The following is a 16,650-nucleotide window of genomic DNA, read 5'->3' on the forward strand; positions in this document are numbered from 1 at the left end:
TGTGACGTCAGTGGATATGCCAGCATCACAGTTCTCCCACCAAAGATACTTCACTGCCGGATAAAATGAAGTTTGTGATGTTTATAAATGATGTGGTGAATTTTACTGCTCAGGCATCCCATCCTACTGAGTAAATTAAAATTATTGTGAAAGCTGCAGAAAGGTATCTTGGTGTAACTGGTGTTTTGTTGGAGGCTTTAAAAATGAAGATTTGTTGGGTGGGGTGTCTGTATCCCAGTCTACTTGTGAACATACATAACAGGATTAAAATATTGCAATGAAATGCGAGAACTCTGATTTATAGTGGTCACGACTTTAAGAAGTTTACTTCTCATTTGTCAAAGTTTTCCAATGTTATATCTATTCAGGAAACCTGCACATTTTAAGTTTTTATTCCTATGTAGGATTATATTGTCGTTCGGCTTGACAGGTTAGTTGACAGATGGGTGGGGTTGCCAGTTTTATAAGGAAAAGGGCAGGGTAGAGAGTTGTGAATGGGAACAAAATGTATCAGGAACTTGTAGAAGAAATTCTTGATTCAACAGGTATGTATCAAATTTCCTTTTTTGAAAATATTAACATTTTGAATCGTATTTTGAGGTTTGGCCATCGACTTTCCTCATGGAAAATGGTTGTAGTAGTGCTCATTCTAAAACTTGGAGCTCCCCGTCTGATCCTCCTTGTTTTTGGCCAATATCAATAACGTCTCCTTTATGTAAACGTGTGGAATGTATGGAAACATGTGGAATGTATGGAATCGAGTTTTTAAAAACATAGAAACATAGAAAACCTATAGCACAATACAGGCCTTAGTTCTCTAATTTTGAGACAGGACTAGTCAGTATACTATTTCTGAGGACATAACCTCACCTCCCTTATCAAGCTGGGAAATCTTCACTCATTCCCTTCATCCCACAGGCTGACTCTGGGAGAGAGACCAGACCTGGGCACAGTGTTCCATGTACGCTCTCACCAGGACCCCATATACCTTCAGAGGAGATCTTTATTCTTGTATTCAAACCCTCCTTCCCATTCAATGCTGTTCATTTAATATCGATCTCAAACAGTGAACAGATATAATACAGCCTCAGACATGAATTTAAAGGGCAGGTGTTGCAACAGTTTGAGCTTCATACCGGGGGCCACGGAGCAAGCAGGGAGTCACAACGGGAGGAATGTGGGAGTGTTGTGTGTCTGAGCCCAGCTGTGTGTGTTTGTGTATCAGAATCAGGTTTCATATCACTGGCATATGTGGTGAAATTTGTTGTTTTGTGACAGCAGTACATTGCAATATCTAGTGATAAAAACTACAAATTACAATCAGTATGTATAAAGTTAAATTTGAAGAGCACTGCAAAAAGCGAGGGAAAATACTGAGGAAGTGTTCTGGAGTTCATTGTCCATTTAGAAATCTGATGGCAGAGGGGAAGATGCTGTTTCTGAACCGGTGAGTGTGTCTTCGGGGTCCTGTACATCCTCCTTGGTGGTAGCAATGAGAAGACGGCCTGTCCTGGGTGATGGGGGCTTAATGATGGACGCCACCTTTTTGTGGCATCATCTTTTGACTGTGTCCTGGATGCTGTGGAGTCCAGTGTCCATGAAGGAGCTGGCTGAGTTTACAACTTTCTGCAGCATTTTCTGGTCCTGTGCAGAGGCCTCTCCACACCAGGCAGTGATGCAACCAGTTTGAATGCTCTCCACAGTACATCTGTAGAAATTTGCAAGTGTCTTTAGTGACAGACCGATTCCCCTCAATCTCTGAATGAAATATAGCCGATGTTGTGCCTTCATTGTAACTGCATCAATATGTTGGGCCCTGGATAGTTCCTCAGAGATGTTGACAAGCAGGAAATGGAAACTGTTCACCCTTTTCACTTCTGATCCTACGATGAGGACTGGTGTGTGTTCCCTCGACTTCCCCTTCCTGAATCCACAATCAATTCCTTTGTCTTAATGATGTTGAGTGCGAGGTTGTTACTGCGACACCACTCAACTTGCTGATCGATCTCACTCCTGTCCTCCTCCTCGTCACCATCTGAAATTCCACCAACAATAGTTGTGTCATCGGCAAGTTTATAGATGAGCCTGGCCACACAGACGTGGGTGTGGAGAGAGTAGAGCAGTGGGCTGAGCACGCATCGTTGAGGTGTGTCAGTGTTGATTGTCAGCAAGGAGGAGATGTTATTTCTGATCCACACAGACTGTGGTCTCCTGGTGAGGATCCAGTTGCAGAAGGAGGTACAGAGGCCCAAGGTTTGGAGCTTGTTGATTACAATTGAGTGGCTGATTGTGTTCAACGCTGAGCTGTAATCAGCAGCCTGACTTGTGTATTGCTATTGTCCTGCTGATCTAAGGCTGAGTGGAGAAACAATGAGATTGCATCTGCTGTAGACAGATTGTGGCGATCAGCAAATTGCAGTGGGTGCAGGTCCATGCACAGACAGGAGTTGATTTTCGTCATGATCAACCCCTCATATAACCGCATAACAATTTCAGCACGGAAACAGGCCATGTCGGCCCTTCTAGTCCGTGCCGAACTGTTACTCTCACTCAGTCCCACCAACCTGCACTCGGCCCATAACCCCCCGTTCCTTTCATGTCCATATTTCTATCCAATTTAACTTTAAACGACAACATCGAACCTGCCTGAACCACTTCTGCTGGGATCCCGAGATTCGTTTTTCTGTGGGCAAGCTCAGTAAAGCAAAGAACCATAATAGAATTCACAAACAGGCATCCGTTAGTCTCGCGAGACCATGGATTTGCGCCTTGGAAGGTTTCCAGGGCGCAGGCCTGGGCAGGGTTGTATGGAAGACCGGCAGTTGCCCATGCTGCAAGTCTCCCCTCTGCTCGCCACCGATGTTGTACAAGGGAAGGGCACTAGGACCCATACAGCTTGACACCGGTGTCGTCGCAGAGCAAATGTGTGGTTAAGTGCCTTGCTCGAGGACACAACACGCTGCCTCAGCCAAGGCTCGACGAGCGACCTTCAGATCACTAGACGAAAGCCTTAACCACTTGGCCTCGCGCCAACATAAAAAAACTGTACTCAACAGGACAGACAAAAGAAAAAGGAAATCATATGCAAACAAAAACAACAAACTATGCAAATACAAAAGAAAATAAATAAATATAATAATAATAATAATAATGCATATTAATAACATGAGATTAAGAGCCTTGAAGGTGATTACAAAGGTTTGAGATTGGTGACCCTGTCCACCTTTGATCCCCGATGAGGACTGGCTCATGGACCTCCTGTTCCCTCCCTCTGGGGTTAATAATCAGCTCCTTGCTCTTGCTGACATTGAATGAGAGTTTGTTATGAGACCACAAGTTACAGGAGAATAATTAGGCCATTTGGCTCATCGAGTCTGCACCGTAATTTCAACACGGCTGATTCATTATCCCTCTCAGCTCCAGTCTCCTGCCTTCTCCCTGTATCCCTTCATGCCCTGACCAGTCAAGGATCTATCAACCTCTGCCTTAAATATTAATAATGACGACCTCCACAGCTGGCTGTAGCAAGGAATTTCACAGATTCACTAATCTCTGGTTTAAGAAATTCTTCCTCATCTCCATTTCAAAAGGACACTCCCACATCCTTTCCACAGTCCTTGTAACAGGGCCGGGATTCTTGTGATGTCTGCATGTGTATTTGAGTCTGTGTGCTTGTTTGTTTCTATTGATGTGTGTGAGTGTGCATGTACTGTACACAGCATGTGTCTGTGCGAGCACGTGTGTGTCTGTCTGCGTTTCGTATGAGTCTCATGGCCTGTGTGTACATTTATGTCAATGTGTGCCTCTCTGCGCGAGCAGGTGTGGATCGGTGTTTGAGTGTGTGTGTCTGACTGTGAAAGTGAGTGTGTGTGTCTGTGTGAGTGAGTGTGTGTGTGAGTGTGTGTGTCTGTGTGAGTGTGTGTCTGTGTGAGTGAGTGTGAGTGTGTGAGTGTGTGTGTGTGTGAGTGTGTGTGTCTGTGTGTGTGTGTGTGTGAGTGTGTGTGTGTGAGTGTGTGTGTCTGTGTGAGTGTGTGTGTGTGTGAGTGTCTGTGTGAGTGTGTGTGTGTGTGAGTGTGTGTGTCTGTGTGAGTGTGTGTGAGTGTGTGTGTCTGTGTGAGTGTGTGTGTGAGTGTGTGTGTCTGTGTGAGTGTGTGTGTGTGTGAGTGTCTGTGTGAGTGTGTGTGTGTGTGAGTGTGTGTGTCTGTGTGAGTGTGTGTGTGTGTGTCTGTTAGTCTGAGTGTGTGAGTGTGTGTGTGAGTATGTGAGTGTGAGTTTGTGAGTGTGTGTCTCATTCTGCCTTTGGAGGGATGTCTGTGTGCTTTTGCGTCTTTCCTCAAATTTGAAATTAAACTTATTATGAAAGTACATATACATAACCATGTACGACCATGATATTCATTTTCTGACGGGCATGCACAGTAGAACAGAAAAATGTAATAAAATAAAAATAAACTACACAGGAAGACCGACAGACTCATAATGCTGAGACGATGAGTTGCAGAGGCCTGGAAAATGTGTCCATGCGTGTGGGACCTCCTTCCCCAAGGCAGCAGCGGGAAGAGAGCGTGGCCTGAGCGGGTGGGAGGTGTTATCATTGATGCTGCTTTCTTGTGGCAGCACTTCTTGTCGATGTGCTGAATTTTTTTTTTTGCTGGCTGGGAGATGTCCAGCACTTTCTGTAGAATTTTCCGTTCATGGGAACCGGTTTCTGTCCCGGGCTGTGATGCAACCAGTCAGGATACTGTCTATCATGCATTTATCAAAGTTTGTCAGAGTTTTAGACGACAAGCTGAACTTGTGAAAACTTTTAAAGCAGTAGCAGTGCTGTGCCTCCTCTGTGACAGCAGGTACGTGTCAGCTCTCTGAACTGGCAGCGCCAAAGCATTTATAGTCATCAGCCCTGTGGAAGAACATTTGAAATATGAAATCAAAAGAGCTGTGTGTTGTTAAAGCTTTGGGAGCTTGTGGATTTTTCCTAGATAGAAACATAAGCTGATTTCTCTGTAATCAGAGGGAGGAGAATGGAGAGAAGGGGAGGGGGGCGGGCAGAGAGGGTGAAAAGAGCTGTGTGTTGTTAAAGCTTTGGGACCTTGTGGATTTTTTCCAGATAGAAACATGAGCTGATTTCCCTGTAACTCAGAGGGAGGAGAATGGAGAGAAGGTGAGGGGGCGGGGGAGAGACGGTTAAAACAGTTGTGTGCTGTTAAAGTTTGTGACTTCGTCGATAGCCTGTATTTATCCAATTCAGTTGCAAGTTTGCAGAACTAAGGTCATTGTGCTGACCACAACCCCTCAGTAGAGCGATAATACAGCTGTACAAATGAGATAAGTGTGGACGGTTGGGAAAGAACGTTCTGAATTAACTCCTCTGTTCTGATAAAGTCACACACACTTGTCTGCTACTGGATCCGAACTCAAGCTGAGCTCCCTCTAACTCAGAGGGTGGAGAGTGGGGGAAGGGTGGGGGGAGAGTCAGTGGGGGGGAGAGATGTAGTGAAAGAAGGGTAGGGAGGGGGAAGAGAGGGTTAAAAGTGTTGTGTGTTGTTAAAGCTTTATGATTTTTTCGATGGCTGGTATTTATCCAATTCAGTTGCAAGTCTGTTAGCTAAGATCATTGTGCTGACCACAACCCCTCAGTAGAGCGATAATACAGCTGTACAGATGAGATAAGTGTAGACGGATGGGAAAGAACGTTCTGAATTAACTCCTCTGCTCTGAGGAGTTCATACACACTTGTCTGCTACTGGAACCAAATACAAGCTGATTTCCCTCTCATTCAGAGGGCAGAGATTGGTGGGAGAGATATGGAGAGAAGGTGAGGGTGGCAGACAGAGAAGGGAAGTGAGGGGGAAGAGAGGGTTAAAAGAATTGTGTGCTGTTAAAACTTTGTGACTTGACAGCCTGTATTTATCCAATTCAGTTGCAAGTCTGTAGTACTAAGATTATTGTGCTGACCACAGCCCCTCAGCAGAGCGATAATACAGCTGGACAGATGAGATAAGTGTGGACGGTTGGGAAAGAACGTTCTGAACTAACGCCTCTGTTCTGATATGGACACATACACTTGTCTGCTACTGGAACCAAACACAAGATGATTTTCCTCAAACTCAGAGTTCCACAAATGTGGACTGTCTATGATCTCATGGTAAAATAAATGATTTTCCACAATGACTGTGGGCAGAGGTTAAAACACCTGCGAAATATTCACTGGAATTCAGAAGAATGAGACGAGGTCTTATGGAAACATATAAAATTATGAAAGGGATAGATAAGATTTAGGCAGGAAAGTTGCTTCCACTGGTAGGTGAGACTGGAACTTCCGGACATAGCCTCAAGATTCTGAGGAGTAGATTTAGGACGGAGATGAGATGGAACTGCTTTTCCTGGAGTGGTGAATTTGTAGAATTCTCTGCAAAATGAAGCAGTAGAGGCAACCTCAGTAAATATATTTATGACAAGGGTGGATAGATTTTGCATCGTATGGGAATTAAGGGTTATGGAGGGTTAATGACGGAGCAGGCTCGATGGGCCAGATGGCCGAGTCCTACTCCTAATTATTATCTTCGTATGTTCTTATATACCCACCTACCGAGTCTAAGACAGCCCGAGTCCAGCCCGGATCCAAGATTCTGGATGAAGTTTTAATGTTAGCAGACGACAGAACAAAGAGCTCGAATCCCAGCGTGACGTGCAGTAGAAAGAGCTTTTGAACTCCAGCGACGAAGAGATGGAGATTGGACACGAACCATTAATGACATTAATAATGTTACCATGGAAACGTGGTTAAAGGGACTGTGTAAGGTTGCCACTGATGGGACAGCACGTCAGCATAGTGATTTTGTAAATGTCACCAGGTGCAGACAGACAGCGGGATACACTATAACTGACTTTATTTTCCGTTTCCAGGACATATGGGAGTCTTCTGCTGGAATAGACTTGCAGGACAGCTCCGCTGTCGAGGTACAGACAGTCTTGAACTGCGCAGCGACGCTGATTATCTACGACACCTTCTTCTGACATGTAAACCTCTGATGCATTTACATTCTACCACTCTGTATACTGAACTATTTCAGCTGATTTATTATCAACTGGTCCTTTCCGAACATAGAACAGAAACTCTTTCTTTAACTGGACACATCTATTACCTACGGTCCAGAGGGTGTATCAGCAGAGATGTAATTGAGTGAAGAACAGAAAGAAGAATTTGAAATACTAAACACAACCCCTCATGTCACTATCCGTCAGATGGTCAGGATGTACATCTGTTCCTGTCTCCTGTCCTCCTCAGTACGGTGTCCCCACGGCTGTGTGCTGAGCCCATTGCTGTACACTCTGCTCACACATGACTCCACAGTCAAACACCTGAGTAATCACATCGTCAGGGTCGCCTATGACACCACACTTGAGGGGCTCATCGCCAACAACTGTGAGATGGCCGACAGAGAGGAGGTGGAAGAGCGCTGAGCCTGATGCCTCTTCTTCAATGTCAACAGGATAAAGGAGATGGTTATTGACTTTGGGAGGACTCGCACCTCTCACATCGCTCTTTACATCAGTGACGTGGCAGTGGAAATTGTCAGCAGTCTCAAACTCTCATGGTGCCAGAACACATCCTACACCGTCACAGTAAACTCACCGACCCTCTGCTTTCTGAGGAGGCTGCAGAGAGCTGGGCTGTGCACTGTATATCCATACTCATTTCAATCTGCAGGTGCGCAGTGGAGAATATCCTAACTCGTTGCATCACTGCACAGTACGGAAACTGCACCACGGCTGACAGGAAGGCTCTGAACTGGCGGTCCAAGCTGCCCAAAGCATCAGTGACATCAGCCTGTCCACCATCAGGGAGATGGATACAAAAAGGTGCCTGTCCACCATCAGGGAGATGGATACAAAAAGGTGCCTGTCCACCGTCAGGGAGATGGATACAAAAAGGTGGCCGAAAGGCCGGTAACATCATGAAGGATCCCACCCACCCGACTCACGGACTGTTGCCCCAATCCCGTCATGGAGGAGGCTACATTGCATCCACACCAGAAACGCCCCAGTTACTCAAAACAGTTACTCGTCCCAAGAAGCAAAGTTATTCAACACCTCCTCCCACTAACCCACTCCTGCACACCCGCAACCACCACTACTTCATCATTTCCTGTCAGTCACGTCATGTACAGCCAGGTGTCACTTTAAGGACATACAATCAATCTGTGTATATGAGCTATCCTATATATTTATATTTATTGTATTTTTATTATTGTTCTTTATCATTGTGTGTTTCCCTTTTTATTGCTGCTTCTGATCCGGAGTAACAATTGTTTTATTTTCCTTTACAGTTGTGAACAGAAAATGACATTAAACACAGCTGCTCTGATAAACATACCGGCAACATCATCACAGACACATGGCAAAGCCGCGCTCACAACAACAGAAACACAAATTATTCACACATTTTACGAGAAGCAATACAAATAGAACAAAACCATGTAGAGTGTAGTGGTCAACATATTCATAGTACAACATCGCACTCATAATGTTCAAAAGTGAACTGTCCAGTTGCAGATAAAATGGTAAACCAGCCTTCCTGTCCGCAAAAAATGAATGCAATTGATTGTCACAAACAAGAGAAAATCTGCAGATGATGGGAATCCAAGCAACACACAGACACAATGCTGGAGGAACTCAGCAGGCCAGGCAGTATCTATGGAAAAGAGTACATTCGACGTGTCGGGCCGAGGCCATTCGGCAGGACTTGCCTTTAGATAATCCAATAGATTTAGCACTTCTGATGTCAGCCTCACCGCCCTATAATTACCTGGTTGAGAACAGTAGGTGGTGAATCTGTTCAATTCATTGCTACAGGTGGCTGTGTTTGCAGGTTATAGAGTGTAAATATGGAGGAGGTTGACAGGTTCTTCATTACTCAGGGCGTGTTTTGTCCCGGGAGGAGGGCAGAAGGATGGGTTCGGGAGGGAAATTGGTCAGCCACGATGAAATAAGGGAGCAGACTCGATGGGCTGAATGACCTGATTCTGTTCCAGTGTCTTGTGTTCCAAACACATATTTACTACCCACCACTTTCCAGTTTCTACAGAGATTGTTCCCTCCATTTGTCCTTTTCCACTATTGTTCCTCCTGGCACCTATCCCTGAAACAGAGAGAAATACTACACCCGTGCATTCATCACCCTTACTCTATTCATCGCCCAAAGAGAGTCTTCCAGGTGAGGCAACACTTGTCCATTGTATCCGGTGCTCCTGATGCAGCTCCTCCACATCGGTGAGACCTGGCGTAAATTGGGGAAATTGCTCTGTCCAGAACTTCCTTTTCATCTGACAAAAGTGGAACTCCCCTGTGCCCAAACAATTTCATTCCTATCTTCATTTCCATTCCCACATATCGTTCCATGACTTCCTCTTCTGCCATCATGATGCCAACCTGCGGGTGGATGAGCAACACCTTACATTTTTTTATATAACCCCCAACCAGATGGGATGAGTATCGATTTCTCCTTCCAGTAAACTTTACCCTTCCCTCTCCCCTCATCTCCTCCCCCCCCCCCACCACTCTGGCTCTTACCTCCTTTTCTCATCTGCATATTAACTACTTTTCCCACTCCTCCTTCCCTTTCTCCCATGGCCCATCCTCTCCTCTCAAACCAGATGCCTTGCTCTCCAGCTCTTTATCTTCCCACTCAACGGACTTCACCAATCACTTCCTGTCTATCCTCTTTCTACTGCCCCGCCTTCCCCCTTCATTTCCCATCTTGAAAAACGGTTTCAGCTCGAAAAGTTAACTGTTGATTCATTTCCATTGACGCTGCTTCACCCGTGAGTTCCTCCAGTACATTCTATGGGCAATTGTCCCACCTAGTGGTGACCTGCCGGAATGGCAGGTCCTCTGTGGACGGGACTCTCACCTGGAGGTTTCCTGCCGCACTGACCGGTCCCTTGTTGATAACACTCCCACCTAGTGGTGTCCTGCGGGAATGGCAGGGCCTCTGTGGACGGGACTCTCACCTGGAGGTTTCCTGCCGCAATGGCCGGTCCCTTGTTGATAACACTCCCACCTTGTGGTGTCCTGCCGGAATGGCAGGTTCTCTGTGACAGCATGCTCACCTGGATGTTTTCTGCCGCAATGGCCGTTCTCTTGTTGATAACACTCCCACCTAGTGGTGTCCTGCCGCATGACCGGTCCGCAATGGACAACACGCCTACCGGGTGAGTCCTGCCGCAAAGACAGGTCCGCTGTGAACAACACTCCCACCTGGCGGTGTCCAGCCGCAATGACATGTCCGCTGTGGACAACACAACAGTTAACAGACAACCGTCAACGTTTTGTAAAATGACACTTCATCAGGACCGGAAAGGACGGGGATAGATGCTAGAATGATAAATTGAGGAAAGTGGTCGAAGTTGAAGTTGGCAGTTGGTAGATGAGGCGCAAGGTTGGTGGGAGGGGATGGAATTGAAGTCAGAAGCTGGGAGATGAGAGTTGGAAAAGTTCAAGAGCTGCAGAAGAACGAATCTAATAGGAGAGTAGAGTGGAATACTGACGAAAGGAAGGATTACTAGAATCAGAGAAAGGTGATGGGCAGCCAAGAAGAGAAGGGGTGGCAGGGTAACTAGTAACACACACAATATTGCTGGAGGAACTCAGCAGGCTATGCAGCATCTATGAAAGGGAGTACATAGATGGGAAACCAGTGGGACTGGTGGAATAAAGATGAGAAGTCAGGCTTAGAGGCTGTGGGGATGAGGGAGAGAAACACAAGGTGATAGGTTCAACCAGAAGGAGGGTGTAGGGTGAAGTAAAGAAGACAATAGAAGAATTAAAAGAGGGTGGATCACCAGACGGAGGCGCTGCCCATCTGTCCTCTATTAGATTCCCCACTTCCAGTCCGATATCTCTTCCAGCTGACACGTACAAGTTTGGGGTAAGGAGATACTGTCTTACGATGATGAGTAAAGTTCAGTTCAGTTCAGTCCGTGGTGTTGAGTTGAGTAGTGATGGAGAGACAGAGAGAGAGAGAGAGGGATCTGAATCTTCAGGTGAGCTGACGCCGTCGATCTTCCCTTTGTCCTCCGAAATCCTTTAATAGTCACTGACTGTGACTTCAACAATGGGGACCGGTTTTCTGTGGTCCAGCTATCAGCCAGGCAAGGGTGGACACATGGACAACTCCCCACCGGTCACTGCCTTTTCTTTTCACTGCAAGAGCCACTGATCGATCCTCCAAAAACCCGTTTTTTCTGCGGGCACAACAGAGCTCTTTCAGTGTCCAAAACATGTATCTGAGGTCTATATCATCTGACCTTCTATTTTATCTTCCCGTACTGAGCGCCAACTGTCTCTCAAATAACTCCGCCCTTCTCTGTCTGTGGAAGAATACAAGCAGGCGATGTCCTTGAAGAAAGTATAAACAACCTGTGAGCAGTCTGCGTTTCTCTGCCTCTTTCAAAAGCATATGTCGGTGTTAAATAACTCTCTCTCTCTCTTTCAAAGGCACAGTTCATAGGGGTAAACAAGCACAATTTATAGGGTAATTTAGGACCCCGCCACACCCTTTCTTCAAAGAGAGAAAAAAAATTGACAAAGGCATTTTTTTTCGTTTAAATGTACATTACAGAGTTTGAAACAATACATGTTGATCCATCAGATGACAGAGCAAAAATCTGTACAGTTTCCAACTTAACATCTGGATAAACAATCAGCTCTAATATTGTCAGTACCTTCACATGCTTGCTTTTTTCAGTCACATTCTTGCAATATCAGACTCCAATTTAACAACCTTCTATTCTTATCCTTCATCTTAGCTCGAAACACCAACGGATTATAGTCCATGTAAACCACAAGCGGTCTCTGGGCAACAGGCAGATTTTGAGGTCTCTGAACATAGACCTTAAAATGTTGTAAAGCCAGAATAAGTGCTAACAATTCCTTTTCAACAGTTGAATAATTTCTCTGAGAATTTCTTTCAGAAATAAGCTACTGGATGTTCAATGTCATCCACACCCTTCTGTAACAGTACCGCCCCAACAGCTTCGTAACTAGCATCGGTTGCTATCGCGAATGGTTTCAAAAAATCAGCAGCTTTGAGCAGAGGATGATAACACAGGATGGTTTTCAGATGTTCAAATGCCTCCTGGCAAAAGTCATTGCAGACAAATCTTTCACTCTTCCCTGGGAATTTTGTTAGGGGGAGGGCGATGTCAGCAAATTTCTTACAAAACTTACGATAATATCCAACCATTCCTAAAAACCTTCTTAAAGCTTTCTTGCCGGTCAGAACAGGAACCTCAGCAACAGCTTGAACCTTGGCCTGAACAGGAGCCAGTTGACCCTGGCCTACTACATAGTCAAGATAAATAACAGTAGCATGATCAATTTCACTCTTATAAAAGTTCACGGTAAGATTGGCCTTGGAAAGTCTGTCATTTAGTTTTTCTACTGCTGCAATATGCTCTTCCCATGTGTCATTCCAGGCCTGTCAATCATTGATAAAAGCCTCTATGTTTTCTAAACCTCCAATCACAGAACTGATCATTCTTTGAAATGTCCCTGGTGCATTTTTCATCCCGAAGGGTAAAACATTATGTTCATACAGTCCAGATGGTGTCCCAAATGCTGATATCTCTTTAGCCCTCTCTGCTAAAGGAACACCCCAGCATCCTTTTAACAGGTCAATCTTTGTAAGGTATTTAGCCTTCCCCACTCTATCAATACAGTCATCCATTCTCCTCCCTTGTTCTTTCTAGTTTCTAATTTCTTGCTCAACCATTTTACTTTTCTCAGGGTTCACTCTGTAAAGATGCTGTTTCATGGGCTGGGCTGAATTTATAACGACGTGACGCACTGCATATGTGCACCATTTCAAAATGTCACAAAATACATTTCCATGCTTGTCGATTAGCTCCTTCGCTTGTTTCTTGCGGTCTAGGGTCCAACTGATGGACCTTATCAGCAATATTTTTCAAAACACTGGAATTGGAACATCTTGGTGAGACTCGGTTCAGTGGGGAAACAGGTTTTTGCATTTCATTATCAGATGTCATGAATCCGTTTTGTTCCATAACAATTCCCCCACGCGCCATTCTAGCGAACAAATGTTTTATTTCAGTCCTGGATACGTTGGCGGGGACGACCGACCAGGTGTGAGCTACGGTGGCAGGGCCTCCGGCACTGAGTCTGACCCGGTGGTGCAGAAGGGTGGGACGGAGAAGAGGAGAGCTGTCGTCATTGGAGACTCTATAGTCAGGGGAGCAGACAGGAGATTTTGTGGACGTGAGAAGGACACCCGCATGGTTTGTTGCCTCCCGGGTGCGAAGGTCCAGGATGTCTCTGACCGGGTGCACGACATCCGGGTACGAGAGGGAAACATGTTGGGACCAACGACATAGGCAGGAAGAGGGATGAGGTCCTGAAATGCGAGTTTCGGTAACTAGACAGAAGGCTGAAGAACAGGACCTCAAAGATGGCGTTCTCAGGATTGCTGACAGTGCTACGTGACAGTGATGGTAAGAATTGAAGGAGATGGCAGTTGAATGCATGGCTGAGGAGTTGGTGCAGGGAGCAGAGTTTTAGATTTTTGGAGCATTGGGATCTCTTCTTGGGAAGGTGGGATCTGTACAGATTGGTGGGTTGCACCAGAACTCGAGAGGTAGGCTTGCTAGCATGGTTTAGGAGGATTTAAACTAATTTGCGAGGGCGATGGGACCCAGAGCGATAGAGCAGTGAAAGAAGTGCATGGAGTAAAGCCAGATCTAACATACAGAGAGGCTTTGAGGAAAGAGTAGCAGAATAAACTGTGTAAAAGTAGTAAGGTAAAAGGGCTGAAATGTGTGTACCTCAATGCAAGAAGCATCAGGAACAAAGGTGATGAACTGAGAGCTTCGATACATACATGGAATTATGATGTGGTGGCCATTATATAGATTTGGCTGGCACGAGGGCAGGAATGGATTCTCAATATTTCTGGATTTCAGTGCTTTAAAAGGGATAGAGAGGGCGGAAAAAGGGGAGGAGGGGTGGTAATACTGGTCAGGGATACTATTACAGCTACAGAAAGGGTGGGTAATGTAGCAGGATCCTCTTTTGAGTCAGTATGGGTGGAAGTCAGGAACAGGAAGGGAGCAGTTACTGTGTTGGGGGTATTCTATAGGCCCCCGATAACAGCAAAGATTACAGAGGAGCAGATTGGGAGGCAGATTTTGGAAAGGTGCAAAAATAACAGGGTTGTTATCATGGGTGACTTTAACTTGCCTAATATTGATTGGCACTTGATTAGTTCCAAGGGTTTAGATGGGGCAGAGTTTGTTAAGTGTGTCCAGGACGGATTCCTGTCGCAGTATGTAGACAGGACGACCAAAGGGAATGCCAAACTAGATCTAGTACTAGGTAATGAACCGGGTCAGGTCACAGATCACTCAGTGGGTGAGCATCTGGGGGACAGTGACCACCGCTCCCTGGCCTTTAGCATTATCATGGAAAAGGATAGAATGAGAGAGGACAGGAATTTTTTTAATTGGGGAAAGGCAAATTATGAGGCTATAAGGCTAGAACTTGCGGGTGTGAATTGGGATAATGTTATTGCAGGGAAATGTACTATGGACATGTGGTCGATGTTTAGAGATCTCTTGCGGGATGAAAGGGATAAATTTGTCCCGGTGAGGAAGATAAAGAATTGTAGGGTAAATGAACCATGGGTGACAAGTGAGGTGGAAATCTAGTCAGGAGGAAGAAGGCAGCATACATGAGGTTTAGGAAGCAAGGATCAGATGGGTCTATTGAGGAATATAGGGAAGCAAGAAAGGAGCTTAAGAAGGGGCTGAGAAGAGCAAGAAAGGGGCATGAGAAGGCCTTGGCGAGTAGGGTAAAGGAAAACCCCAAGGCATTCTTCAATTGTGTGAAGAAAAAAAGGATGACAGGAGTGAAGGTAGGACCGATTAGAGATAAAGGTGGGAAGATGTGCCTGGAGGCTGTGGAAGTGAGCGAGATCCTCAATGAATACTTCTCTTCGGTATTCACCAATGAGAGGGAACTTGCTGATGGTGAGGACAAGATGAGTGAGGTTGATGTTCTGGAGCATGCTGATATTAAGGAAGAGGAGGTGTTGGAGTTGTTAAAATACATTAGGACAGATAAGTCCCCGGGGCCTGATGGAATATTCCCCAGGCTGCTCCACGAGGCGAGAGAAGAGATTGCTGAGCCTCTGGCTAGGATCGTTATGTCCTTGTTGTCCACGGGAATGGTACCGGAGGATTGGAGGGAGGCGAATGTTGTTCTCTTGCTCAAAAAAGGTAGTAGGGATAGTCCGGGTAATTATAGACCAGTGAGCCTTATGTCTGTGGTGGGAAAGCTGTTGGAAAAGATTCTTAGAGATAGGATCTATAGGCATTTAGAGAATTATGGTCTGATCAGGAAGAGTCAGCATGGCTTTGTGAAGGGCAGATCGTGTCTAACAAGCCTGATAGAGTTCTTTGAGGAGGTGACCAGGCATATAGATGAGGGTAGTGCAGTGGATGTGATCTATATGGATTTTAGTAAGGCATTTGACAAGGTTCCACACGGTAGGCTTATTCAGAAAGTTAGAAGGCATGGGATCCAGGGAAGTTTGGCCAGGTGGGTTCAGAACTGGCTTGCCTGCAGAAGGCAGAGGGTGGTGGTGGAGGAAGTACATTCAGATTGGAAGATTGTGACTAGTGGTGTCCCACAAGGATCTGTTCTGGGACCTCTACTTTTCGTGATTTTTATTAACGACCTGGATGTGGGGGTAGAAGGGTGGGTTGGCAAGTTTGCAGACGACACAAAGGTTGGTGGTGTTGTAGACAGTGTAGAAGATTGTCAAAGGTTGCAGAGAGACATTGATAGGATGCAGAAGTGGGCTGAGAAGTGGCAGATGGAGTTCAACCCGGAGAGGTGTGAGGTGGTACACTTTGGAAGGACAAACTCCAAGACAGAGTACAAAGTAAATGGCAGGATACTTGGTAATGTGGAGGAGCAGAGGGATCTCGGGGTACATGTCCACAGATCCCTGAAAGTTGCCTCACAGGTGGATAGGGTAGTTAAGAAAGCTTATGGGGTGTTAGCTTTCATAAGAGGAGGGATAGAGTTTAAGAGTCGCGATGTAATGATGCAGCTCTATAAAACTCTGGTTGGACCACACTTGGAGTATTGTGTCCAGTTCTGGTCACCTCACTATAGGAAGGATGTGGAAGCATTGGAAAGGGTACAAAGGAGATTTACCAGGATGCTGCCTGGTTTAGAAAGTATGCATTATGATCAGAGATTAAGGGAGCTAGGGCTTTACTCTTTGGATAGAAGGAGGATGAGAGGAGACATGAGAGAGGTGTACAAGATAATAAGAGGAATAGATAGAGTGGATAGCCAGCGCCTCTTCCCCAGGGTACCACTGCTCAATACAAGAGGACATGGCTTTAAGGTAAGGGGTGGGAAGTTCAAGGGGGATATTAGAGGAAGCTTTTTCACTCAGAGAGTGGTTGGTGCGTGGAATGCACTGCCTGAGTCAGTGGTGGAGGCAGATACACTAGTGAAGTTTAAGAGACTACTAGACAGGTATATGGAAGAATCTGAGTTGGGGGCTTATATGGGAGGCAGGGGTTCAGGGTCAGCAACACATTGTGGGCCGAAGGGCCT

General features: G+C 45.7%; 2 protein-coding genes and 1 long non-coding RNA gene across 3 annotated transcripts in view; 2 read left to right on the forward strand and 1 right to left on the reverse strand.

Annotated features, from left to right (window-relative positions):
• LOC140185019 (uncharacterized) overlaps positions 1 to 16,650 on the forward strand; it is a 777,523-nt gene that overhangs the window by 331,947 nt on the left and 428,926 nt on the right. The window lies entirely within an intron of this gene.
• The window catches only part of LOC140185475 (uncharacterized), a 240,726-nt gene that overhangs the window by 141,605 nt on the left and 82,471 nt on the right, over positions 1 to 16,650 (reverse strand). The gene's annotated exons all lie outside the window — the stretch shown is intronic.
• On the forward strand, positions 4,133 to 8,376 carry LOC140185413 (uncharacterized). Its single transcript, XR_011882619.1, has 2 exons — positions 4,133 to 4,847; positions 6,907 to 8,376. It is a non-coding gene; the product is annotated as an uncharacterized lncRNA (long non-coding RNA).

This window comes from Mobula birostris, chromosome 20, assembly GCF_030028105.1.
Source record: "Mobula birostris isolate sMobBir1 chromosome 20, sMobBir1.hap1, whole genome shotgun sequence".
NCBI classification, from domain to species: Eukaryota; Metazoa; Chordata; class Chondrichthyes; order Myliobatiformes; family Myliobatidae; genus Mobula; species Mobula birostris.